At 44.6% G+C, this 25,495-nt stretch overlaps 1 protein-coding gene across 10 annotated transcripts in view; it reads left to right on the top strand.

The window, feature by feature from the left end:
• The window catches only part of EPB41L1 (erythrocyte membrane protein band 4.1 like 1), a 206,335-nt gene that overhangs the window by 96,780 nt on the left and 84,060 nt on the right, over nt 1-25,495 (top strand). Inside the window, exon 1 of one of the 10 annotated variants that reach the window (XM_048497673.1) lies at nt 13,261-13,463. The exons of the other annotated variants lie outside the window; for them this stretch is intronic. The gene's annotated coding sequence lies outside the window, so the exon portion shown is untranslated. Of the gene's footprint in view, nt 1-13,260; nt 13,464-25,495 lie in introns of those variants that run through there. 10 annotated transcript variants of the gene reach the window in all.

The following is a 25,495-nucleotide window of genomic DNA, read 5'->3' as shown; positions in this document are numbered from 1 at the left end:
CCTTTTGAACCCATTCAAACGATACCACTGCGAAGGGTAAGGATGAAGACCCTATTCCTCCACGCAATCACATCAGCGCGCAGAGTATCAGAGCTTCGGGCATTATCTACTAACGCAAAACTGTGCTCATTCTACAAAGACAGAGTGATTCTATGCATGGACCCTACATTTATCCCTAAAGTATGCTCAAAATTCCACCTCCAACAGGAGATCGTGGTACCAAACTTCATGCCCAACCCCTCTCACCCCAAAGAGAGGGCTTGGCACACACTAGATGTTCGCAGGGCCTTAAAAGCGTTCATAATCAGAACCGAAAACATTCGCAAAACTGAGAGCCTGTTGATCAATGTTAACCCTCCTAACTTGGGGGTGACTATGTCGACTGCAGCCATAAGCACCACCCTGAAGGCTACAATCATTGAAGCCTACAAAGCTGCGGCCCTGCCAATACCACCGGGTATTACCGCACATTCTATTCGCAGCGCGGCAACCAACGCAGCATTACGCAACCGGGCATCAGTAGAGCAAATCTGCAAAGCAGCCACCTGGTCCTCTATCTCATCCTTTGTCAGACACTACAAGATGAACTCCATAGCTTCTGCGGAGACAGCATTTGGCCGCAGGGTGCTGGAGCACATCATCGGGGAATAGTTGGACCCCTCCCTACTTGGGGACACTGCTTGGAGAGGTCCCATCTGAGATGTCCCCCACCTACAGTAGAAGGATCCATTGAATACTTACTGTGAAGGGTCTTTCTACTGTAGGTAAGGGGGACATCTCGACCCCCCCTGGTCCTGAGTTTCCCGATGACTTGTATATAGTTTTTTCACATTATTGCGTGAATGCGCTTGGTGTTCCTCTGAGCCTCAGTTATGTATGTTTTCTGTTAAAGTTAAGGGCCGGTCACTTCAAAAACTTGTGTTCGAGACTGCTAGGTCATAAGGATACTGAACAAAAACTGCCTTGGACCTTCAAACGGGAAGTGACACGGCTAAAAGTTAATGATGACTTCCTGCCTCCTTGCTATTGGTGGAGAAGACACCCATCTGAGATGTCCCCCTTACCTACAGTAGAAAGACCCTTCACAGTAAGTATTCAATGGATCCTTTTCTGTGCTGAGTAAATACTCCTACAAGGACTTTGCTGTGCTGATTCCTCACCTTGTTCATGTTCTTAAATTGCAGGATATGTACTCGGAGACTAACAAGACACATTCAAAATCTTGGAGTGACTTGATGTCATGGGTGAAATGAGAATCTTATAAGCTGACAGCATTCCCTTTCTAGATTTTGATTGGCAGTTGCTTGATTACTTGTCCAGTGAACGAGGCAGCACTTTCCAGTGTTCAGATGAATAATTTCTTCAGCATTTGGGGATAGGTGGTAGAACTGTACTGGCATATCAAAGGAAGGCAACACGATGCATCCTGGGGGTGATTTTTTAAAATCTTGTGCTCCATGACCATGCAGTTCAACCATTTCTGCTTCTGTATTTGTACTGAATTCACACATGACAGTTCAAGCTTTTTTTCAGCAACTCTCCTCCTGTCAGCATTTACATGTGTCAGCATTCACAATGGCATTTTTCATATGTTCATGTATTAGATTTCAAGCACATAAAAAGCAGTTTTTAAAGCATACGTTGGATATTTGAGTTGACTGGTGATTGTGCTTTAGACTCCTTCATTATAAAATGCTCAGGTGATTTGGAATGAGTGCATTTGGCATTGGGAACATTTAACCCTTATTCAGTTCATCAGGGTTTAACTGTGCCTAATTGTTGTGTCGTGGCCAATATGTTGAATTACCACATGATTTTGGGTCGCAGTAGTGATGGCAATTTGGGTCCACCTGCCCTGGTGATGTCCCAGTTGGAGTCTTCCTCTGTGTTCAAATTAAAACAGGAATCAAATTGTTATGGTAATTTAAAGAGTGCCAAATCTTTCTAATTTGCTTTATTTAAACATATGAATTTGAATGTAATTGAGTACTAGTTTCGAGCCACTTAGTTGAGATTAGGAAGTAGTTTAATTAGGATTTAGTTTAACTGCATTATGAACCAGCCAGGTCCTGTGAACTTGCTACAAGCCATTCTTTTTTCACAAATATGTATCCACTTGAGAGCTTGAATTTTGTTGAACTAATTTAACAACATTAACAATGTAAGTAGATTTATGCCACAGTTGATTTTGTCTGGACCAGTTCCCCAGTCACAACTTCTTTTGCTAAATTATAATTAAAAAAGTGTAAATGAATAGGGTTTTTTAAAAAAATGTCTGCAACAAAAATTCTTCCATGAATTCCCTTTGAGTGTGACTGCCAAGTTGACCTTGAAAGACAGGAAACAGAAAGGGTATGATCCAGTTAGAATTAGTACTTCTAACCTATGCTGATTTTGGGGGGAAATAATTAAGGGCATGCATTTGCGGTTTAATCAATTAATTGGAAGACCTTTTCTGTGCAAGCCATTTACATCATTCCCAGCCTCCAAATGAAATGTTACTTCTGTAGAGGTTCTCTCCCCTCCTCCAATTTGGTTGTGAAAACATTTTCAGCCATCTTTTTCTCATTTGTTTCTGAAAGCACTTTTACAGTGCTGTTTCTCGTTTCTGAGCCAGCTTCCCTCACAGTGCAATCATACTGAAATGTTCTTTCCCGCCATTTTCCTTGCCCTCTGTGTGGATGCCAAACCTCCCCTTCAGTGCTTGCTCTGCCATTTTTTTTGGTCTCCAACCTCACTCCTCTCACCCTCTCCTCTTAACGTTTCCTGTTTTCATATGTCCCCCTCCCCCACCATTTTAATGGACAATCAAATTAATGAACCTAATGTTCACTAGTGCATGGAAAAAGTAAAAAAAAAAAAAGAATCGCTGGCCAGAAAACAATGTTTTAAGGAGGGGTGTGCGGTCAAATGTCAAGGTAAATGATGGGATCGAAAACACCTTCAAAATGGAGTAAGTGCTGTGTGTGGAAAAGGCCTAAAAGGATTTAACTCTGTTGAACAAGTTCTTTGTTGATTTTGTAACTCTCTTGTATCACTTTTCAGGAGACACTCCCACTGTTACATATAGTAGTTTTAAAATAAGTATAAAATTAAAATAGGCTTAATGGACTTGTTTCTTGCCAGTGGCAATTCTGATGGTCTTGGCTGATGAAGGGCAAAGAGCAACCTCTTTCCAGAACTACCTGCCTCAAGAGCACTTTGGCAGCAAAGGAGATATATTGTCCATGTCAAGGATGCTTCTGTCATGACATTTTTTCCCCCACAGGCACCTATCTTTATGGGAATCAATGTGAGTCCAAGAGCAGATAGCATTTTCATTTGGGGGAGGGCACCATGATGAATGGCTCTCCAGTCATTCTCATCACCGTTATCTTTTTACTTATAGTTTGATGTAGGAGAATGTGAAGGAGTATGAACTTCATAGGATGAAGAATTCCATGAAGCTCAAGTTCTCAGATGATTCAAGTGGGAAAAAATGTTCCTGCTGCACAGCATTTCAATACACTATTAATTTTCCTTGGTTGTTTAATTGGTTGGCCCATCCCTTATAGAGGTGGTTCCCTTAGTGTTGAAGGCTCTATGAATATAAACTGGAAGATCCTTTGGGATTAATGCCCTAGCATAAATGTAAAGCTGTTAGTCAGGATTTCCTGGCAGTTTGCCCGACTGCAATGTGCAGTGTGTCCTCAGTAACAATGGAATTTGCTCACTGTCAGCATTATTGTTGTGTTCATAAATGAACGGTGCCTGTGCTCAGCACAACACTAGCCAAAGGATGCTAAAAGAGCACCAGTGCTTTGCTGACAGCACAATGAATGGCCCTTTCTTTGCCCAGAGAACACAGTCATTTCTGACCACAAAAGAAGCCTCGCGAAGGGATTGCTTTTTGTGTGTTGGTTGGCACTGCTGTGAATTAGTGAGCAGAGGACATAGATAACCCATGTAGGAAAATCAATGCAAAATGTGTGGATGTTTTTTCCTAAACTGGCCAGGAAACACAGATGCAAAATTCCACAGAGGAAAGGGAGAGAAATTCGACTAATGGACATTAATCACACTTTCCATTTCTAGATAGAGTGGGGTTGGGTTGGTGCATGCATTGTTTGTGGGTTGCCGATGTTTGTAGTCATTTGCGTAGCAGGGAGGCTATAGAATTTTAATGTGCTAAGCATTTTCAGATAAGTTTTCAAGTCCATATGGTAGGTGGCAGAGGATAAAACAAGATTCTTCCTTTTCCATCCTCTGCTCTTTAATAATTTCTTCAGAACTGTTTCACTAAGCTGTTCCTTTAGGGACTGTCTTCAGTATTCTGTTAAAATTTCCAGGAATTAGGTACTGATGTGCTGCCACTGCTAACTACATCATTCATATTAATGTGGTACATGCAGACCGAGCATCTATAGGGGAAGACAAAAATGAAGTAAGACACATTTGGGCAGTTGAAGTCTAGATGTACAAATTCCTGTTGAGCTGAACTGAGGGGTTTTTTTTGTTTTAAGGTGAGTGCAACATGCGTTGGTTGATCTTGATGGCTAAGAAAATGGGTGGTGTGAACGGTCTCCAAAATTCTAATGAGAGCCTGAAGGATCCTAACTTGCTTGCAGATCCTTCTGTCTCTTTATATGAAGTACTTACCTAGACAATAAGCAGTGATAATCAGCTATCCAAGGGCTAATGACACAGTGTTGTGGTTTTTCAAAGCTGTCATGTAATAGACTTGTGGTTCTTATACAATCTTCAGAGGCACAGAGGTCACCTTAGCTTGTTCGTGGTCCAGCTGTGGTTTTGCACCCTTGAGGAAAGGGTCAAGTAAGGTCTTGTACTACATACAATATTATTTGGATAAAAGCTTTTAGTATCCACTTGTACCATCATGTTCTCTTTTCCCTGTCACAGCAGTTTTGTTGAGGCCTTTACAAAATGGCTGTAGATGTTCTCAACACAGCTGATAGTGCAGGAAAAAAAAGATAAATCAGTATTATTGCTTGGCAGTTTTTTGTGGGATATTATCACCCATAAAAACTTAAGGGACTTTGCAAGGGAGGGGAAATCTCTTCAATGCCTGTTTAGAGAACTGCCACATTATTTTATCCGCAGCAGAACTGAAAATTTACTTGGGGGGGGGGGGGGGATAGCTAATTAAAATGTCATGGAGAAGCAGTACAACAAAATTACTTTCTGAAACAGTTTCCCACTAAATACTTCCTGTGCGTACTTCAGCTATTCCTCATGTACTTTATTCCAGACTTAGCACAGGCAAATCTCAGCCTTATTGATCTGAGTAGAATGAATGTATAGCCTAGTAGGTATACCGAAAAAGCATGGCTTGGTTCAAAATTTGGTATACCTCGTGCTGAAGCAGTTCTCTAACAACCCTTATTCAGTAGGCAGCATTTAAACTTTTTTGACGTTACCACCATACAGAATAAAATGTATGCGAGAAGGTGGCTTTGCACCCACTATTTCCAGTCCCCCTCCCCACATTAAGCCCAGAGTCCAAAAAGCAGGAGAATAAGGCCATAGATTGCGTAGACATGAAATGACTTCCAGTACTGGCCCTAAAGTACAAAGTTGCATTGTTTTGTTGGGTAATTGGCAGAATGGTAAGAAATTCCACGGAAATCTAACCCCTGTAATCAGGGCTGAATTTGTCCATACAATTTCTCTTTGAGTTGGTTTTAGGTGGCCTTCCTTTGTACACGTCATGTTGTCTATCTTTCAGTTACGTGGACCAATATTTGAAGTGCCCTGTTGGGGAAGAGAAAGGGGAAATTAAGGAATTGCTGCTGTTTTCATTGAGTTATAGTCACCCTGGTCTTGTAGTGCCAGTGTCAAGTCCTTCAAAATTGGCAGTGTGTACTGCTGATAACTTGGAGCAAATCTTTCGTTCCCTCCTGTTCTTCTGGATGCCTCAGCAAAAGAGATAGCATCACACACTCGTGCTTCTGTATTACAGAAGCCATTATTTATCTGGTAATTGCTCAGTGACTGAGAAAGAGCTTCAGTGCCACATTTATGTAGTTACTTACAAGCTCTGTATTTGCAGAAGTGTCACATGTGACTTACATGAGGGGACTTAATAATGGCAACTTGCCTGCCCTGTGACTTCATAACTGTCTAAAGCGCATTATTTTGAAGTAATTCAAACAAATCTAGGCTCTTCCAGGTATGTTAATAAAGATTTTTTTTGTTGCATTTGTAAACCTGAACATTTTATACCGAAGTATTTCCTACTTCAGATAATTGTTACTGCACTGAAGATAAGTGACTGAACTATGAGGCTGAAAGCATTTCATTCATATTTTGCTGCAGACACAAACTCACCTAGGTAAAGGCAAGCTTCTATGTTTCAGCTTTAAGCCATCAGCTCCACAAAAGCCATATAAGGAGAGTAATACTGAGCTAAATTTATGGTGGCAGTTAGGATTATATGAATTGTATGAAATGGGTCAGGCTTAGATAGGTTTGAATATTGTAACCTCAGGGGTAAACTCTATTTCTGTCTAAATTGGCATATAAACTATTGGCATGTTAACTGGCATATTAACATGGTGTAGTAGTTAGACTATTGGACAAGGATCTAAGACAGTGGTTCTCAACCTGTGGGTCGGGACCCCTTTGGGAACCCTTTAAGGGGGTCGCCTAAGACTCTCTGCATCAGTGTTCTCCATCTGTAAAATGGATAAATGTTAGGGTGGGGGGTCACCACAACATGAGGAACTGTATTAAAGGGTCGTGGCATTAGGAAGGTTGAGAACCACTGATCTAGGAGAACCTGGATTAAATCCACACTCTGCCATGAAATCTTGCTGGGTGAATTGGAGCCAATCATTCGCTCTTAGCTTACCCTACCTCACAAGGTGGTTGTTGGAGGATAAAATAAGAGAGGAGAACAATGTGAGCTGCTTTGGTTCCCCACAAAGAGAGAAAAACAAAGTATAAATAAATATTACTACATTGTTGAAGGCTTTCACGACCGAAATCACTGGGGTGCTGTGTGGTTTCCAGGCTGTATGGCCGTGTTCTAGCAGCATTCTCTCCTGATGTTTCGCCTGCATCTGTGGCTGGCATTTTCAGCCCTGAAACCACACAGCACCCCAAATATTACTGCAGTTTCCTGATAAAATTTCATATGATGATTTCTCGTGCTCTCTTTTTTGTGTGGCAAGATAGAAACCCTAATGGCCATTTTTGTGGCATATGGAATCCTGTAGAACCTCAATGTAGTACCTCAACTACCAGAGCCCAGCAAATCAAATTATATTATTACAGTCAGTGACTAGTAACAACTTATATGTAAAATTACAAATAAGAGATTACAAATTACAAAAACATCTTACAAAAACATCTTGCATTAACCTTCTGGAATGTTGAGATATTTTGCTTAAATTCTAGTCTAGCAACGTGCAGCATGTAAGTGCTGCCGCATGAAATTTGGCAGCAAGTAAGGAAACCTGTGGCTTTTCATTTGTTAGATGCATTTTAACCAATAGCAAACCAGACTGGCCAGAAAGGTTATTGAGCAGAGGAGAAATAAACCTTCCATGGGCCTATTAATAAAGGAGATAGTGGATCAAAACATGTTATGAAGTTTCAGTTTCCCTGATGTATAGGGGCAAAGCCTTTCTGATATTGGGGCTTTGTTGCATCTTCCTTCCAGAACTGCCAATAGAAAGATCTAACATCTGGTGTGAGTGAAGGTTTTCCTGTAGCTGGGAAATTCCAAGTAGGAGAGATAAACAGTAGGAGAGACTATGGATTTTTCAGGTGATAAGAAGAATGGTGATGTCTCAAGGTCTGCCTGTTGCTTAATATCTTTCACCATTTCCTTCAAAAAATGTGTCACCTGCTCTTTTCCCTACTCCAGTAGGGAGACAGGAGAAAAGCTCAGACTCCCCACTGTATTTGTAACAGGGATTGGACGCTCAGACTCCCTTTCTGGAGTCTGCCTCACTCCAACTCTCCCCAGAGAAAAAAAAATAAAGCCCCTGACAAAACAAATGGAGGGAAACTCTGTGAGAGAGTTTTGGCTTTTACGCAGCCAGCCACCACCCTTTGTAGGCACACAGGAAAATAGACTGGACTCTTTTGGTAACGTGAAACAGAATTTGTAAAGTTTATTTGGCTAGAAATGAAGGCTTCTCAGTTGACTTGAGAGATTTTCAACGTTTGTTGGTTACAGAAAGTAAAACTTCTACTTGAGAGGTTATTCAGTCAGATACACTAAAGTTTTCTGTTTGGTCACACGCAGGTGGCCACTATACTCCTTCTCTTAAAGAGGTTCTGGTTCTTAAGCTTTATCATACACTTTACACAGGGTAACTCGATTTCCTCTCAGCTTTCTCCTCTCACAGAGGTTTCAGCTTTTTAGTTGTTATGTCACACACAGACACTAGATTTTCTCTGTTCCCACATCCTTTCCCCGTTCACCACGACTCACTCCAAGTCTTAAGACTGAAAGGATCTCCCATTTGGCTTAACACTGCGCCACCTTCCCTTTCCAATGGCTCCCACCCTGTTAAGGCCTAACTGCCCCCCTTTATGGACTGGTCTTCTCCTGACTGGGTTTTGAACTGAGGTTGGACAGACACTTGTCTGGACAGCCAAGCTGCCAAGCACCTGAGCAGTGGATTCACCTTCCACCAAGCCCAGGGCTTTCCCTCACACTCTTTCAAGCCTCCTTAGCCTGACTAGAGCAATCTGACTTCTTGTCAGAATGCACAAGGAGCGATAGTTCTCTCTCCCTGATCTGCACTCAGCTTTCTGGAACCTAGTCCAAGAGCGACCCAAGTCAAAAGAACCCACAGCACTCTTGCTGCCTCCTTTTCTTCCCCCTGGCAATTTCCTTCAGCCAATCAGGACTGAGCAGGACTTAACTATTTCAGGGCAGTCTCTCCCTGGAAACCACTTCCCAAATATGGGCATTTGTCACATGATTATAAACTGCCTTGTGCTATGAAGATTGAAAACTGTCCTACAAAATCATGGGTGACAGGGGTTAAGGGTCCAGGTTTAGTTTCAGCCACACGATATAATAGAAGCAAGGCAAATCCTCGCCTCTACATTCACCATTCCTGTCTCTAGATGCCCAGTTGTGTTGGACACATTGCAAGGCAGATTGGAAGACTTCTCTCAAATTTTGGGGACCTACTTGGGGGGCAGGGAGTCGTGTTGTACTTCATTGATACACATAGTTGTTATGGCACAGTCTTCTGTGGGTATCGTTGCCAACTCCGAATTTGGAATTACCTGGAGATCTGAGGGTGGAACCTGGGAGTTTTGTATTTTGCATATGTATTTAATTCATTTATACCCCATCATTTTTCCCAGTGGGGACCCAAGTGGCTTATATAATTTCTTCTCTCTTCCATTTTATCCTTCTAAAAACCTTGTGAGGTAGGTTAGGCTGAGAGAATGTGACTGATCTGACATCACCTAGGGAGCTTCCATAGCTCTAGTGGGGGTTTGAACATGGATCTCTCAGACACTCATCCAACACTCTTAAATTCTGCACCATATTGGCTCTCACCGCACTGGCTTAGGAAGTGGATGGTTCTCAGTAGGGTATAATACTTTTCAGGCTAGCTTCCACAGCAGCTGTTCTCTCCAGGAGAAGTGGAACAATTGTTTAAAATAAATGAACAATAAATAAGCAATTTTTGTAGTCCAGAGATCAGCTGTAATTCAGGGAGATCACCAGCCCCCACCTGAGGATTGGCAGTCCTGTCCCTGAGCAAAAGCTAACTCCATCAAATGCACAAAGTATGTTATGCTAATTTGGTGCTTATATATGTAATCGTAGCTGCAGATAGGAGGTGAATTCTCTGTGGAAAAAGACCTAAAGGCCCAGCATTTGAAGACATGGTTATGTTACAATACAGAGCACGGGTAAAAACAAGCTGCAGGTAAAAAAGTAAACAATCTAATCAGTGCGTGCATGTGTGCGTGCGTTTGTGTGTGTGTGTAGACCACTCCCAGCTGTTGATTGAAAGATTCTTGTATTAAGAAAACATTTCTGTACTGGTTCTCAAGGAGCATTGTCTGAGGCAATGTCAAAATTGTTTCAGGCTTTCCTAAGAAATTAAATAACAAGTTGAAACAATTAACACCAATACACAAACCTAAGAGTTGCACAACTTCAAAACTTAAATTGCTCTTAAATACTCTTTTTTAAAAACCTTTACAGTTAGCAGTGTGCTAAATTATTTTGGAATGTTAAATTTCATGAACCTAAAAAAAATTTTTAGGTGCAGAAAAGAGAAACCAAGATGTAGAACCAGATTTGACTAACTTTTCTAGGATGAAAGGCTAATAAATCTGGGGACTTTGATTTTTTTTTTAAGAAATAGTGACTGTGTGTGGGGGAGGACATGATAGAAATGTATAAAGTTAGCCTAGGATGGAGAAATTGCATAGAGAACTTTTTCCTCTGTTTCATAATACTAGCACTTGGGGCCCCCAATGAAATTGGTTGGCAATGGATTCAGGACCGACAAAAACAAACACTACTCAAGTAGTTGAAACATTGGCTCACCAGCTATTACATTGCACTAAATTTGCTAAAATTAGATCTAAATATGTCAATCTACATCCTCTCTTCCAATCTGAGTTAACAGATTTGGTTAGATTATTTCTCTTGTTGAATAACTCTGATTCTGTTTTTTGTGAAGAGGTTGCAAGCTTTGTTACGGAAATAATTCAGAGCCAGTAACAATATGTATTTATCTGAGGTTATCCTTTTTGCCTTTAAAATTTTTATGTTTGCTGTGTTTTGTTGCTGTTATTCTATTTATGCCAATAAAGCTTTGCTTTGCAAGAGTAATTAAATGATGGAATTCATGTCTGGTGGACATATTCGTTATGACTGTGAGCACAGATTATTTCAAATAGGGGGATGACAGGCTTATGGAGGATAGGTCCATTAGTGGCTGCTAACCATGATGACTAAAGGGAACTTCCAAATACTGAGGCAGCACCCTTTGAATACCACAGCATGGCGGGGTAGGGTGGAGAACGTTGCCTCTGTGCCCAGTTTGTTGGCCCTGCTGCTGCATGAAACAGGATGTTGGACTAGGTAGACTGCTGCTCTAGCAAGGCTTTTCTTACGTTTAACTCATTTAATTCTTATTTTCACAGCTGTTATGTTTCCTCAGTATGTTTATGTGATATGGTCATAACAAGCCTGTGATGGTTGACATAATTGGAGTTGTTGTTGGAGGAGGAGATGGTTCTATACACAGAGATATGTCATAATGGCTTGTTGTGCTACCCTCGCATTGTAGATGAATGTAAAGAAATGTCTAGTGAAGAAACCGTGTTACTAGCCTCCCTGATTCCTTGTAGCTATATTGTTTATGGCTTATTCTGATAGGCACAAGAAAAAGATAACCAATTCTTTCCCAATTCATAAACATTTATTTTCCTGGAGATAGTTGTTATGGAATACAGGGGAGAGGGGTTATTTGCAAACTTATCCTGGCCTGAGGATTTGTTGTTGAAACAGAAGTTATATTAACATGGAGTATTTTACTATCACAGAATATTTTTCTTTTCCCCACACCCAGTTGTAGTACTGCCACCAAACCACTTGAGTAATGTTTGTAACAGTTCTTGTGTAGGAAAGTTGAGATGGTCCATTTCAAGGTTCTCTAGAATAGCTTATTGGTCTGGCTAAGCATTTTAGCCAGTGATCTACTTTTCACCACTGCTACATCCTTCATGGCAACGCTTTTGTCTCTGACAGTGAGATGCATATTGTAACTTCACATGTTTGGGTATTATGCAGTCATGTTGGGAAGTCATTTTTTTTAATATAGAAACCAAAGCTTCTTTTTGTAAATTAATAGGGTCTGAGAAAGAAGTACAAAATATATTTACCTACATCCTTTGAGAATGTTAAGTATGGATGTGAGGGCAGCCTTAATAAGAGACCTGACTATGTAAACATTCCACCATTCCAGAAGCGTATCAGGGGGAAATGGTGCCTGGGGACAACACCTGCTTTGGGTGCCCCCGGAAACAACTGGTTGGGGCGTGAGGTGGGGGTGGGGGGAGCCGCTGGGTGCCAGCCGGGTCACTGCGCTGTGGGAGGGGCTGGGCGCGGAGACCCGACTGGTGTCCCCTCCCCATGTGACCAAAAGGTGTGTGCCTGGGGACATGGGTTACCCCTTTTCCCTATAGGCGGCATGTCACTGCGCCGTCCATGTCTTGATTCAGTGCAGTTATCAGTGGTGTTGGCACATGCATGTGTAACACTGCCATCCACGCATCACATTCAGCCGGGCTACCTGGTTGCTGGCTTGTGAACGCTGCATGTGAATAGACCAGCACACATGGCTTTGGATCCAGGGATCTTCCTGTTGAAGATGCTAATGGTTGTCAAGCTTTTCAGTGTTCCCCTCCTGAAAGTGGCTCTTTCTGACTCCGGGAAATTCTTGGGGTCACAGGAGCATTGCAGGCTCATTCTTATGGCAGCTTCCCAGCCCACTCAGCTAAGAGGGCTATATTTTCCATTTGGCCTCCTTCCTTCCCCCTCCTTACATCAGGTTCCTGATCCATGAGGCTGTTACTCCACATGGGTCCCATGATCCCAGGAATTACCTTTCTTGGATCCAGAAAAAGCTCCTGGGGCAAACATGAATCTGGGAAAGACCCATGATCCTTGCATCTGTGGATCACTGAATTCAGTGTATGGGACATTCATATAAATTTGATGGGGTGCACACAGAATTGTTTCATCGGTAAGCCCTTACATAGAGTCCCTGTTTTCTCTGCTTAATCAAACTCAGGCTTTTAATATTACATAACTTTGTACAGTGACCAATACCTTAGTTAGTCACTAACTGTAAAGATAGGCTTGTGGTTTTTATGCATTAAAATATTTATATCTCTGCTCACAAATTAGAGTTTAAACCCGCGCAGCTGAAACAATATGGCGGAGAAGGGGATAACAGGTGGTGAGTGATGTTCCCTTTGTGTTGTGTTCCCTGATTTTTTCATATCGGTGAGGAGGATAGCAAGTGTCTATTTGTTTTCCTGGAGACCTGGATGAAATGAGCCAGATGTTGGCAACTCAATGAGACTGCAAAGAGAGAGAGAGAGTAAGCTCAATGAATGCTGCTGGGTGCCTAAGAGTACTGCTGCTATTAGAGAGATGCCATCTGCTAGATTTGTGTTACTGGGAAATCCCAGGGGGAAGAGGGAGATGCAGAGAGGCAGCACCAGTGCTGAAGTTTCACCCTGGCAGCCTGGGAGGGGGATCCTAGTTGTCACTGTCGTGGCGTTCCCCCTCGCCGCCGTTATGGGCTGTGAGGTATGCAGCAACTGCAGTATGCATCAATCAATGTGTGGGGGTGTAAAAGTTAGAGAAGAGATTGCTGTGCAGAAAAGAGAGCGTTGTGCACAAGGCAGTAGCCCAGTGGAGCGGAGTGATGCAGCAGAGATGGGGAGCCTTTGCAAAGGTAAGACATGCTAAGTGGCAAAGGGATGGGAGAAAAGTGGAGCAAAGGAGGCTTTTTTGAGGCATCAGCTTTTCCCCCATTGTAGTCTTTCTGCACTGTTTTGCTCCCTGTGGTGATATGCATTATCCGGCTTTGTGCTTCGGAAGTTTGTGATTGGCACTGTTGTAACCTTGAGCTAGTGCAATGCAGCTCCTCAAGCCATTGCTGCAAAAAACATTGTGGTGGGATCAACCTGCTGTTTTTGTTTAGTGCCTGCAAGTTCCTTACAGGAGATGCTGCAACCTGTCCCCAGGGAGAGGATGCTTATAGCTAATGTTAAAATGGCTTTCTGTGTTCTGAAGGCAACAATAAACAGGTATTTGCTAGCCTCCACTTTTATGAAGAATGTCCTTTAATAGCTAGGGTTTTTAAAGGTTCCTTTAAGGGATTGGTTACGCTTTGTAGCTCAACTGGGGCCAGTGTTGTGGCTTACGTATCTGCAAACACGTGAGTGAGAAGAGGGGCCCATCCAGTCTTTCTCAGCTGCACACCTTTGTATTTTGCAACAGATCTGACTGTGGTCCTTGTGTTCAACAATGCCAACATTTGAAATATTGTGAAGGAGAATTGCCAGTTCCTGTTCTCCGAAGATGCTTCTGTGCTTTTTTTAGCTAGATCTCAAGACATGAAGGTGAATTTAATGGTTTTGGTGTCTTCTTTAACTTGTGCAGTGATGCTGCAATAGGGAATAGCCCCTGGGAGATTGTGTTCTGCTGGGGGACCCTTTTGACGCTCTGGTCAGAGGTAGCCAGCCTTTGCAATATAAGTGAAATGACCAAGTGCAATACTTCATAGTGTGCGAAAAGGGAAAAGCGCATGCTTTCTACAGTCTCTGTGTGCTGTTGGATATGAGAGAGAGAGGTTTGTTGGTCAGCGATGAGGCGATCAGGTAGGAACAATGACCAGCGTCCCATTACCTTACATTTTGAAAAGGTCTTTTCAGAAACGGAACTCTGGCTGGTTTCCAGTTTACAGTCTGGTAACCCTAATACAATTTTTAAGCCAATACTGAAAGTGGGTTTTTCCTAAGCGATGCTTGCATAGGTTCCAAACATCAGAGACAACTTTAGGAAGGGAGAGCTGCCTCAGAGAAAATTATTAGTTTGTTTTTGTACCCTGCTTCCCTCTACCTTTAAAGAGTCTCAGAGTGGCTTAGAATCACTTTCCCTTCCCCACAATCAGTCCCTGGTGAAGTAAGTGAAGCTGAGAGAGTTGTGAGAGGACTGCGACTAGCCCAAGGTCACTCTTGTGGAGGAGTGGGGAAATGAACCCAATTTTAGAGCCTGACATTCAGGTGGAGGAGTGGGGAATCAAACCCCGTTTTCCAAATTAGAGTGTGCTGCTCTTAACCTTTATGCTACGTAGAGGGATTCAGCTGTGTTTGCTGTGCCAGCGGATCCCATTAAAATATTCATTTTCATGCCTGAACATATCTCTGGACCCCACTTTGGAGTCTGCAGTGATCTTCAGTTCTGCATTTCTGCAAGAAAAGGGCTTTATAGGGAGAGGCTAAATTTGGAGAATTGGTTTCCAGAGCAAGCAAAAATTCAGATGCAAAAGGAGAAAAATAAATAGAAAATGAAAAGCTGGCAGTAAGTCAGGCCTGTCTGATTTTAGGCCTGGGTAGAGAATATCGGGCGGGGGGGGGGGGGGGGGCTATACTAACTGCTCGGAACCCCTTTTGCTCACCCAGTAGAGTTGGGAAATAATTGGATATTTTGGGGGTGGAACCTGGGGAGAGCGGAATGTGGGGAGGGAAGAGACCTCATCAGGGTACACTATCATAAAGTTCATCCCCCAAAGCAACCCTTTTCTCTAGAGAAACTGATCTCTGTAGTCTGGAGACTATTTGTAATACTGGGAAATTTCCAGCCCTCACCTGGAGGTTGGCAAACTTACCACCCATCCATTCCTTTCCCTTCCCCCCACCTTCTATGTATCCTTCCTCTGCCCATTCACAGGTAGACACAGCTGCCCACACTTTCCTAATGGGGCTGGATGCAGGGTACAACTAGGAGTGCCATTGGCACGGCCGTGAAGAACCTGGATTATTTGTGCACCACTCACATGCTCTTTCCCAGCAGTGGTAGGCAGCATATGCGCCTTGAAGCTCAGGTGACAAAGCACTCACAAACAGGCAATGGAAGGGCATGAGTTCAGGCATCATAGAAGATGCATGAGGAGGGGTCAGTAACAGAATCCATGGGCTCTGGCAGCTATCCCATCTCCAGGTGTGCTGATTCCAGCCCTGGCAGCATAGTATATATCTCAATCTCATCACCTCTTGGAAACTGAGCAGGGTTGTTACTTGCGTGGGAGACCACCAAGCAAGGCTCTGTAGAGGAAGACAATGGAAAATCCCCTCTGCTTCTCACTTACCGGAAGCCCCTTTCTGGAGTCAACATAAGTCAGTTGCGACTTGAGGACACTTATAACTGTCCCACTTATAAGTGTCCCAGCTCCATCGGTATAGATTTCCCCTCAAACAAGCAGTCTGCCTGCATTTTCAAATGTCACTGTTCCTGGCAGAATGTCCAGTAAGCTCCCATGCTGTTGAACAAAGTTCAGATCTGCTGAGCTGCTAGTGCCATCAATGCATTTACAGATGGCTAGCCTCATTACAAAGACAGCCAAACTCAGCTTGTAGTTTGAATATTTCAGCAGAGACAGCTAATTTTATATTGGGTCACAAATCCCAGTTCCTGCCCTGTTTATGTGTTTTCATTTAATTTCTGAATGTGTGGAATTAGCACATGTGCTAAACTGGGGAAACACCCCGTTTTGACTCCTTCCTGTCTTGGATCTTGAAGACTTTTTATTTTCTTCTGTTTCAGCTTGTGCAAAGCTACAGTCTTTCTGTTTTATAACTAGAACTGTTAATATTACTAAATATAATGGAGAGCTCAAGTTGGTGGTTGGGGGACTTCTGGCTTGAGAAGGAAACTGGACAGATCCCAGCCCCATAGATTTTGTGAGTTCACTTGGATACTATTCATCAATTTATTTGTGTGGCAAGCTGAGAAATGTTAACAATGCAAGGGTAGAGTTGTTTAAAAGTAAAACTGATGGCTCATAATCACTTTTTGTCCAGAGGCTCAAGGGCATGTACAGTGTGCAAAATCTGTAGGAGAGTGGACTTGCAGTGATTGACTCTTGGACTTTTCTGCATTGCAACAGTGGGCTTGTTTTTTAAAGTTGTTAGGACATTGTTGAAGGGTGTCACCACCCTGCATTCTGAGGAACAGGCCTGGGTTTTTCATAGGCAGCAGTGCAAGTCATATGGACAACTGTAAGTGTTAAAGGTGCCAAAAAGTCTCATGGGGGACTTGGGGTCAGGAATCCGGTAGTTTTTGTCTTGGCCCACACTGGAATGCTTTTGGTCACATTATGAGAAGACAAGAATCGCTGGAAAAGACAATAACGCTAGGAAAAGCTGAAGACCCAATGTGTGATGGATGGACTCAGTAAAAGAGGCCACAGCCCTCAGTTTGTAAGACCTCAGCAGGGCTGTTAACAGTAGGATGTTTTGGAGGTCATTAATTCATAGGGTTGCCATAAGTTGGAAGCAACTTGACAGCACTGAACACCCACACATGACATGAGAAGGCAAGTGTCAAACAGCATAGCAGTGCCTTTTCTGGGGACTAAGGTGCACAGTTGCTAGAAACAAAGACATGGGTGGCTAGGTGGTTTTCCACAAAGGCCAAGAGCTTCCTATTACAATGTTTATATAAGTTATATCCACAGTTAAGAAAGGGGGTAATGCCAGCGGATCAAGGCATAGTTGGAATTTGTAGGGTTGAAAGGCCAAGGATTTAATATCTTGTCTCATTTTTCCTCTCCACCAAACTGCACAGTCTGTATACCCTTAGCAAATAGCAGCTGATAGTCTTAGGCAGATTTGCTCCAGGAGAGAAAGGCAGGGGCGTACCGCCCATGGGGACAGGGGGGTCAAATGACTCCAGGTGCACTGCCGCTCCCCCTGCAAAATCATCTCCCACCCCACTCCTCCCCAAGCTTAAAGACAAAGCTGGCCAGCTGCCAGGAGCTGGCCTGCTACAGTGGCACCCTTCTGAGTTGCCACCTTCTCTCCCCAGGCCCTTGGGGGTGGGGCTTGGGGCAGAGGTAGCTTGAATGGGCACTGCAGCAGCAGGCCGGCTCCTGGGCTGCCCTCTGTGGTGCTTTGCCCCCCGCCTCCCTTCAGGCAGGCTTCTGCCCTCCCCAGGACCTGGGGAGGACAGGAGGCAGCCTGCAGGGAGGCAGCGGGTGGCTCAGATGGGCACCGTGGCAGCAGGCCTGCCCAGGAGCTGGCTTGCCGCAGCGGTGCCCGTCTGAGCTGCCCCTGCCCCAAGCCCCGACCCTGAGTGCAGGGGTGGGGGGCGCCCAGAGCAGGTGTTGTCCCTGGGTGCAATTTCCCCCCCAATATGCCTCTGGAGGAAGGGAGGTATATATGCCTACTATCACTAGAGGGGAAAGCCTTGCACTGTTCAGAAAAAGATAACCATTTATTTATTTTAGGAGGGAACTTGCTATCTAAATTAAATGAGAAGAGTTACACAGGACTGAGAACAGAGGTTGCCAAACTTTTGAATAAAAACTGTCTACTCCCCACCCCGGTCTTCTTACCAAATTTTGTTCCGTCCTAGAAACAACATTACCATCAGAAATAAAGCTAAGTATCACAAAGAGAATTCCTATATAAAAATACAAGTTTTTTGGTGGGGGCGGGAGCGGGAAAGCCAAGGGCAGGTATTTGTGCAAACTTTTCTTGGGTCTTCTACGGAATGCACAAGTTACTGTGCAGCAGCAGAGGACTGGGCAGTCTCTACAATAGTAACTCTACATATGTCTGTAGTTGTGAGCAGATACTCATGTGGGCATATGTTTGAGATGTATATGGGGCTTCTGCAGCCATAATGAAGACTTCCAGACTTTGACTTGCTTGTCAGGCTAACGTGGCTCCTTTTGTTCTTAGCTGAAATGCTACAAATGTACCCATGCTGGTGGAAATGTCAGCTTGTGCTCCTAGTGTTCCAGTAGAAGAACAGACTGCACCTCAAAGCTGGATCCCGCAGTGCTTTGAGTAATGTCTGGTGTTGATCAATGCCAGGTCCATCAATAATAAGACCGCTATACTCTGGGATTTTCTCGGAGTTCAGCAGATGGACCTGGCTTATGTCACCAAAACCTGGGTGCGTGAGGGCGAGACTGTCGCCTTGTGTGAGGCCACACCCCCAGGTTTCGCGTGTCTCCACCGATCACAAACACAGGTGGTGGTGGTGGTGTAGCAATGTTCATCCGTGATTCTATCCCCTTTAGGGCTGCCCCCGACCCGGAGATCACCGGTATGGAGTGTGTCAGCCTGGAGTGGATGGCCTCAGAGAGGTTGGCGGTCCTTTTGGTGTACAGGTCACCTAGTGCACCAAGGGACGGCCTGCTGCAGCTGCTGGAGGTGGTGGCAGACTGGGCATTGCAGTTCCCCAGACTTATTGTCTTGGGTGACTTCAACGTTCATGTCGACACCGCCTCGTGCAGTAGCTGTGGACCTGGTGTCATCCATGGCGACGCTGGGCCTCTCCTTAGTAAGAACTGGCCCCACTCATGAGGCCGATCACATGCTGGATTTGGTCTTTGGGTTGGGGGTTGATATGGTCGTATCCTCTGTTGATAGAGTGCCATGGTCCGACCATTATGCCCTGAAGGTCCGGATGGACTTGCCGCACCACCCCTGTCTAGGCGACGGGCTGATTTATGCCCGCCCGCGGAGACTTATGGATCTGCTTGGTTTCCTGAATGCTCTGCGGGATCCTGAACCCACCAGCATGCTCGATGAGCAGGTGGAGGACTGGAATTCCTGGCTCTCCGATGCCATCGAGGCTGTTGCCCCCCAGCGTCCTCCCGTTCCAGGCAGGCTCCATGGTATACAGAGGAGCTTCGCCACATGAAACGGGTGCTTAGACGTCTAGAACGAGTGTGGAGGAAATCGCGTGACGAAACTGTGCGAGCATCTTATAGGACGTTTATGAAGGCCTATGAGGTGGCGACGAAGGAGGCAAGGAGAGTTTTCTTCTCCTCCTCTCTCGCATCTGCTAGCTCTCACCCGGCACAATTATTTCGTATAATTCGGTCTTTGACCTCCTTATCGGAAGGTTCTACAAATTGTCAATTGACTATAAGCTGTAAGGCATTTATGAGCTTTTTTGCAGACAAAGTCACGTTGCTCCGCCAGGACCTTCCTGCCACGTTGTCTACAATTAGCGAACTGGAGGCTCCCTTGCCGTCTTCAGGCCCTTGTTTGGCCCAGTTTTCCCTGCTCTCTGAAGCCGCTGTTGACAGGGCCGTGGCTGCTGTTAGACCTACTACCTGTCCTCTGGACCCATGCCCCTCCTGGCTTGTAAAAACTTGCCAGGCGGAGCTTGGACCCCATCTGTTGAATATCATCAATGGCTCCCTTGAGCAAGGAGTCTTTCCAGATGGGTTGAAGGAGGTGGTCCGGCCACTCTTGAAAAGACCATCATCTTGGCGATCTGGCCAATTACTGCCCCGTCTCAAATCTTTCATTTCTGGGGAAGGTAATAGAGAGAGTGGTGTTGGAGCAGCTTCAAGGCTTCCTGGATGACACATCGGCCTTCGATCCCTTCCAGTCCGGCTTTTGTGCTGGGCATGGGCCGGAGACTGTTCTCGTTGCTGTCACAGCTTGACCGAGGCGGATTGGCGCTGCTGGTTTTGTTAGATCTTACCACAGCGTTTGATGTGGTCGTTGACTGTTCTCGTTGTGGTCGGCATGGGCCGGAGACTGTTCTCGTTGCTGTCACAGCTTGACCGAGGCGGATTGGCGCTGCTGGTTTTGTTAGATCTTACCACAGCGTTTGATGTGGTCAACCACGACCTTTTGGCCCACTGCCTGGCCGCTTCTGGAGTGCGGGGCACTATCCTTCAGTGGATTGCCTCGTTTCTCCTTGACCGGAGTCAGCAAGTGTGGTGCGGGGATCAAGCCTCCCGGAAGTGCCCGCTTCATTGTGGTGTGCCCCAGGGGGTGCTGTTATCCCCGCTGTTATTTAACATCTATATGCAACCACTTGCTCAGCTAGTACGGAGCTTGGGGCTGATTTGTCATCAGTATGCTGATGACACTCAGCTCATTCTGTTGATGGAAGGGGGAGTGGTCACTGCCCCTGCAGCTCTCCAGCACTGTTTGAAGGCGGTCGCTGGTTGGTTGCAGCAGAGCAGGTTAAAACTGAATCCATCGAAGACAGAGATCCTCTGGCTTGGTCGCGAGGGGGAGGCTGGGGATTTCCAGCCACTGGTGTGGGAGGGGGTCACTTTGGCGTCGACCTCCTCCGTTCGCAGCCTGGGGGTCCACCTGGATTTTTCTCTTTCAATGGAGACCCAGGTGGCCCTTACAACCCGGACTGCGTTCTTCCATCTTCGTCAGGCCCGGCAGTTGGCTCCCTTCCTCTCCCAAGCGGACCTCCCCACAGTGATCCATGCAACGGTCACCTCCAGGCTAGACTATTGTAACTCACTCTATGCGGGCCTTCCCTGATTCGGAGACTAAAACTGGTCCAACATGGAGCGGCACGGTTGCTCACAGGGGGCGCCTTTCGAGATCATATCCAGCCTGTGTTGCACCAGCTGCATTGGCTCCCGGTTGAATTCCGAATCATTTTCGAGGTGTAGGGTTTAAACCTTCAAGGCCTTACGCGGCTTGGGACCCTCATACTTTCAGGACCGCATTACCCCTGTGTTCGGCAGAGGCCAATTTGCTGGTGGTTCCTGGCTCCTCAATGATGCGGCTGGCCTCCACACGGGCCAGGGCCTTAACAGCTTTGGCCCTGGCCTGGTGAAACACTCTTCCTCCAGCTGTCTGGGCCCTGTGGGATCTTGGAGAATTCCGCAGGGCCTGTAAGACTGAGTTGTTCCACCGGGCCTTTGGAGTGTCCAGCCGCTGAGGTGGTGCCCCCTCCTTTTTTGCTCTGTATTAACATCAGGGTTGCCCTTATATTTTTGGGACCTGCCGTCCTTCCCTTTTTCTGGTTTGGGGGGAGGGTTTGTTAATAGGCTTTTCGGTGCCTTTATTGTATTATCGCTGTTTTGAATGGGATTTTACTGTTTATTTAGTAATTTAAATTATTGGAACCTAGGTAAATTGTTTTTATTGTTTGCTCCTCGTTAGTACTGTATTGGATTTTATGTTGTAAACCGCCCAGAGCCCCTCGGCGATAGGGCGGTATAGAAAACGAAGCAATAAATAAAATAAATAAATGTCTCGTAACATAGGCTGAGGCCCACACAGATGGCTGTGCCCGAAGCAGGTTCTTCGCACTGAATGCTTCACTTCTCTTTGTAGCTATTAGGATGCTCTTTCAGGGTAGACTCTGCAGCAGGAGGACTGGGACAGTGCATCATTGATTGCCTTAAAAAATTGCTTGGTCAAGTTGGCAGCTTGGCCTGCAGAGTTGAATGTGCTCTTTGTTGTTTGGGACTGGCATGTGCCCATGCCAACTTCGGTCCTAGACAGTGCTTGCCGCTATCCACTTCTTATTTGCAAAGTTGGCCCAGTGTGCACATGTCAGGTTCAGCTGGACATGTTAAGGGAAATGTGAACTTTGAGTCCCTTGTTTGTATGGATGGCTTCTAGCCTGGCCCAGTATCTCCACTTTGTTCTGATTGTGAATCCTGGCACCGGCAACATTATTTGTTTTTCAAGTTTGTATAACCATTATTATTCTTCAGAAAAATCATAGCCAAGATAGACAACTGGTTGTTTATACCTTTGAGGTTTTTTATAAACTAAATGGAAACATAGAAATGTAGAGCTGGAAGGTACCTCAAATGTCATCTAGTCCAACCGCCCTACTCCCCCAGTGACCTCCTACTCTATGACCAGAGGGAGGCAAAAAAAAAAAAACCCTCTAGGATCCCTGGCCAATATTGTCTGTAGGAAAATGCCTTCCTGACCCCAAAGTGCTGATGGACATTCCCCTGGGCATGTAAGAAAGGGTCAGAAGAGCCAAGCACTGGCGCTCCTTCCTACAAAGATGTTGAACAACGTAGGGCCCAGGACAGATCCTTGAGGCACTCCACTTGTTGCTCCTCTCCAAGAGGATGAGCAACCATTAACAAGCACTCTTCGGGTACGATTGGTCAACCAGTTACAAATCCACCTAACAGTAATGGGATCCAAATCACATTTCACCAACTTGTCAACAAGAATATCACATGAAACCTTATCAAAAGCCTTACTGAAGTCAAGGTAAAGCGATGTCCCTAGCATTCTCCTGATCCAACAAGGTAATAACTCTCTCAACTCAAAAAGAGATGAGGTTAGTTTGATGTGACTTGTTCTTGAGGAACCTGTGTTGGCTTTCCCTAATCATAGCCATCTTTTCTACATGCTGAAGGACTGACTGACTGACTGTGACTGACTGACTGACTGACTGATTGAGGATTTGTTCTAAAGTCTTTTCAGGTAAAGATGTCAATAGTTAACTGCCTACATTTGCCTGCCTCCGGTCTTCTGGCACCTCACCTATTTTCAAGAATTCTCAAAAACGATGGACAGAGACCCCTAAATTACATCTACAAGTAACTTCAGTACCTGAAGATATTATTCATCTGACCCAGACAATTTGATTTCATATAAATTACCCTGTACCACCCTTATGCCCATCCTAGGTTAAGCTGCGACTCTTCTCCCTCATCTTGTGTTCTCTTTTTGCCAGGTTGAACACCACTGAGCAGCTTTACCTTCACCACCACCTATCAAAATTGCACTTTCATCTTCCCACAGTTGGCCTATCGCGTTCTTACTTGCTCTTTTTCTTGCTCGGTAAGAGCAAGAAAAACATAAGAACCCTCTTTTGTTGTGTTTAGCATCTCTTGTAGTCTAAGCTCATACTGATCTTTAGCTTTTCTAACCCTCTCCCTACAAGCGCTGGTTGTTTGCTTATATTAATCCTTGGTTATACGACCGTTCTTCCATTTCCTAGATGTGTATTTTAAATTCTGAGATCTTTAGAAAGTTGTTTGTGGAGCCACCCTGACTTCTTTATGTTTCTCCCATTTTTCTTCTAACTGAAATTATTTGTGATTGTGCCTGCAATATTTTGCTTTCAAGAAACTCCCACCCCTTTGGAATTTCCTTCCCCTTAAGTATTTCTGACTGTGGGATTCTACCCACCATAACTTTGTGTTTATTAAAATTAGCTTTTCTATAGTCCAGCATGAATGTCTGATTCAGAATGTCTGACTAGCTTTTCCCTTCCCCAGGATCTTAATTTCTAAATTGTCATGGTCACTAGCAATAGCATACTTGCCCATAATACACACACAATGCACATTAAAGGAAATATCAGGAGATTCAGAAATCTCCCACAGTGCACATAAAGTAGGTTGACCCTGGGAATCTCCTGTGCTGAACCAGAGACTGACTGAATGGAACCATGCTAGTGTGAGATACCTGCCATAAATCATTGCAGTAAGGCACTCAGCAGGGGTTACTTTGTCTGCAGCAACACATATACATTTGTACTACAGTAGTATTGTTACCAAAGCTTATCATATGATTAAAAGCAGAATTAGACGTGATACTGAAAGGTGTGGGAAAAGCTTCTTTGCCTTTTTTTCCTTCTTAAAAAGCAGCTGCAAATGGTTCTGAATTAGATCAGGACTGTCAGGGTGGGGGAAATCAGAGCTCCTGCCCAAGTGCCATTTTCTAGATATGAAATAGCCCTAGGCAAAACATGCCGGATCTAAGAAAGCGTAACCTCCTCCACAGCCACACCACACTTCTGAATCAAACTGGAGCCTCAAATGTGTGTGTGTGTGTGTGTGTGTGTATAAAGGGCTGTCAAGTCACAGCCAACCTTTGGTGATCCCGGAAGAAGCTTTCAAAGCAGGGGACTAAGCAGAGGGGGTTTGTCGTAGCCTTCCTCTGCAGGACCTTCCTTTGAGGTCTCCCTTCCAAGTATTAACCCTGCTTAGCTTCTAAAATCTGATAAGATTGGGCTGTACCATGCCACCTTCATTCTAGGGCCTCTCATACATAGTTTTTTTTAAAGGGGGGGGAATTATTGGGAGCTCATTCATGCAATTTCAAGTATTGCATCACTTTGGATCTTTAATATGCAGTTCTAAACAAAATTATACCTGTCTAAGTCCACTGAGGCTCGTCAGCTCGGAGGGGCATAACTCTGCTTAGGACTGAACCTTATGTCTTGTTGCGTCCATGGTGTCTTAATCCCATCCCCCGATCTGTAATATAAGCATGATGTTGACAGGCAACCTTACAAAATTGCTGTTCTGAAGATCACTGAGTTAATATATAGGAAATGTTTTTGATATCAAGAAGTGCAATATGTGTTATCAGAGTGGAGAATACAACCCAGAAAAATGAAGCAACAGTTGCACAGAACTATCCCTTCATCAAATCTGGGTGCAAAATAATTTCAGCTGTTACAGCAGTCTTGTGGGTAAGTAGCTGGGGGACAGTTTTGGGGCAGTAGCAGGACTTCATTTGGGCCCTAGTGACGGGATATGTGAGAAAGGGATGGGAAACAGGAATGACAGACCAGTCTCTGTAGCAAAGGAGGCATTCCTAAAGTAGTGTCAAAAGGTCTACATAGAAGCTAGCTCTGTCTTTTATGTTGTCTGAAAAGGAGGAGAGGCTGATCAGATCCTAGAAGGAGTTTCTTTTCTTGTTGTTCTGTTAGGGTTGGGTTGGGCTCGCATTGCAGATTTGTAGCAGGTTTCATGATGATCTGCTAACTGGCCTGCTGTAATCTGCCCTAATTTATTTTGGAGGTGTTTTTGCATCCCCAGCTGCTTGGCTTTTCTTCCTCTCCCTACAGTTTAGCTTCAATGAGCAGTTTTTTTAAAACATTGCATGCATTTTAATGTACTTGCAAATGTGCAGAAGAGCGCTTGGCTGGGTTTGCTGTGGCCTGGTCTCCATACACCTGGAGAAGGTGGTTGAATGGACCAGTGTCACT

This window comes from Sphaerodactylus townsendi, linkage group LG05 (genome assembly GCF_021028975.2).
Source record: "Sphaerodactylus townsendi isolate TG3544 linkage group LG05, MPM_Stown_v2.3, whole genome shotgun sequence".
Lineage (NCBI taxonomy): Eukaryota > Metazoa > Chordata > Lepidosauria > Squamata > Sphaerodactylidae > Sphaerodactylus > Sphaerodactylus townsendi.
Note: the sequence above shows the minus strand (reverse complement) of the source record. Positions and strands in the feature narration are given on the sequence as shown.